Source organism: Macrotis lagotis, chromosome 2, assembly GCF_037893015.1.
Source record: "Macrotis lagotis isolate mMagLag1 chromosome 2, bilby.v1.9.chrom.fasta, whole genome shotgun sequence".
NCBI lineage: Eukaryota > Metazoa > Chordata > Mammalia > Peramelemorphia > Peramelidae > Macrotis > Macrotis lagotis.
The window spans coordinates 131218647-131221477 of NC_133659.1; positions in this window are offsets into that span (position 1 = coordinate 131218647).

Genomic DNA, 2831 nt, shown 5'->3' on the forward strand with positions numbered 1-2831 from the left:
TGCAATGGGATCAGATCTGAACATAGAGAAAGGATTGGAGTGGGGAGACTAGAAGCAGGCAGAGCCACCTATAGGCTTATTACAGTTATCCAACTGAGGTGATGAAGACCTGCATTGGAGTGGGGGTAGTGTCAGAGGAGAGAAGAGGTGTATTCAAGAGCCTCAAAAGTAACGTCAACTGGCCTTGGCAACAGCTTGAATATAGGGAATGAGAGATAGTGAGGAATCCAAGATGACTCCTAGTGAACCTGATGACTTAGAAGGAGGATTGCCTTCCACTATAAAAAGGAAGGTAGGAGAATTATTCTTTCTTGTCACTCTGTCTCTCTCAACACAGAACTATAAGCTAGGTTGTTTCGAAGGAATTTTTCTTCCCCCCCCGCAAAAAAAATGGAAATTCCTGAAAGCTACCATGACTATACCATTTACATTTGGTAATATTACAACTGTGTATCACAGGGAGAGATGGGAATAGGTTCTCCTAAAGAAGAACAATTAGTATATTATACCCTTCTGTTCTCTGCTGATCTATAAGTGTGAGGGTTAAGTCCCCCTTTCTTACAAGAGCAAGGGAGTACAATAGGAAGGGAGAAAATGAGTTGTAAATTTGTGCCTCTTTCAGATCTTAGGTGACTGCATTTGTGATTTACTAAGGGCTAGTAAGAGAAACAGTGAGATGGAAGGTTTGCCTCCTTCCCCAACTTGCTGGGGACTTGGAATTTTGAATGGTCCATTTACATATAAAAAATCAGGAACTTTGGAGGCTGGGCAAAGGCTTGCATTGGGAGGGGATGGAAGATTTACAATTGGAAAGGCCAAACTTGCTCACTTAAATTTATGAGAGTAATCTGGTTAGAATAGGTGAGAGGGTCTTAGACTCCTGGAGCTATAATCTGCAGGTGATTCTTGTGGCGCAGAGAGCCAAGACTCTGGCTGTTCCTAGGCTATGAGCTTCAGTTCCATCTGAATGTTAACAGTAGCCTAGGCCAGGGTGTCAGCTACGACCTGAGCCAGAGGCAGTGAGTGGAGGCAGCCAAACAGTGACACACCATCTGCAGAGACCAAGGATGGCAGATGCAAGCCCTGCCAACTGAAGCCTTTGGCCCTTCTCACATAGCACCTTGGTGAGTCTAGTTTTAGGAGAGCAAACTTGAATCTCAGGCAGTCACCCCCAGCAGACTCAGTGATTGAATGTGAACTTAAGGGTGGCCCAAGGTAGCCAGCTGTTAATGAGGGATAAAGACCTTTCTGGTTCGTGGACAGTTGGAACCCTCTGAACCAGGCAAAAACCACCAGATTACTCCAGATTGGTCAGCAGATGGCCCTGGCTTTTGGTCACTGATGACAGGCTTACTGTATCTTGTGTTTTCACTTCCCAAAACAGTCAGATACTTGAAAGATTTTTCCCCAGTAGTATAACTGGCTTCCCCAGGATTATCTCCCCTCCATCCCACCCCAGTCCCTTTACCCATTTGGGTATGTACCCTTCTGGGAAACCTACTCTTCAAAGTCATAGAAAAAACCTGTAGCAAAAGGCTGCTCTCCCCTACCCCAAATTCATGACCATAAGGGGCACCTCCTCAAAGGGCATTATGAATCTGCAGGGCAATAGCTGCCTTGGGAAGGGGCCTTTGCCAAGCTGAGCTCAATCACTGGGTCTTTTGTGAGACTGTCCTCTTCCAGGAAGGACCCCACCACAAATGACAAAAGTAGAAGTCTCTTGGTGAAGCTTTATTTCTCCATCTCTGCCTGCTTGCTTACAGCTTGCTGCCATAAGGGGTTTGTGTAATGTCATTTGGAACCCAAACGGCAAATCTCTAGCTACATCTGTGAAATCCTTCTCTGTGTTAAAAACAAATCCTGGGCTGAGGGTTAAACATGGCCTTTTGGAAGATAAAAGTGGTTAACGCTGGGAGCTGGTTGCTGACTGCTGGCTAGATGAAAATGTAATATTTATAAACTGAGAAACACATTAGTGTATAAATAATGGATTAACCCTTGAATTTTCAGGGATTACAATTTGGGGAGCAAAAGCAGGATGGCTCTTTTTTTGGGAGGATAATTGCCTTTGATGCACAGTTTTATATAGGCACAACTGTTAAGTTCCTTCCCAGCTGCCATACTCTGTCCTTTCTCCTTGACTTTTCCTCTCCCTCCCCAGCTAGTAGCCATCACTCGACTAGAAAAGTTGTCACTATAGATTCCATTTCAACTTCAAAATGCCTAGAATATGATTGACTCTACTAAGTTAGAGAAGTCAATCACAATAGCCCTTCAGTAAAAATGATCTTTCTAATGAATTAAAATGGCAGGTACAGGACACTTGTATGATAAATCATATGAATGGGGTTTGTTCAATGGGGGAAAAAGAGATATACTGTTAAATCTAAAGAATGGTCAGGTCCCTTCTCTGGGCAAGTAGGTCTGAGGGGTAGAGAAGGATGTACCCTTTCCCCTGCCCACTTCATTTCCCAATCACTCTCCTACTGGTCCTTACTGTATCCTTGAAATCCATACTGTACTATCTCCTTTAGGATAAAAAAGTGGGACTAAAATGAAACTGTTTTCTAATAGAGTGGTGGTCAGGTGGGTGGCCTGGAGGCAGAAAGATCTAATTTCAAATCTGGATTCAAATATTTGCTAGTGGTATGACCTTGGGCAAGTCACTTAACCCTGTCTGTCCAGTTACCTCATCTGAAAATAAACTAGAGAAGGGATTGATAAACCACTCCAGTATCTTTGCCAAAAAAAAACCCAAATGGTGTCACAAAGAGTCAGACTCCACTGAAACGACTGAACAGAACAGTAACAAAGTGATGCTCCTAGACTGG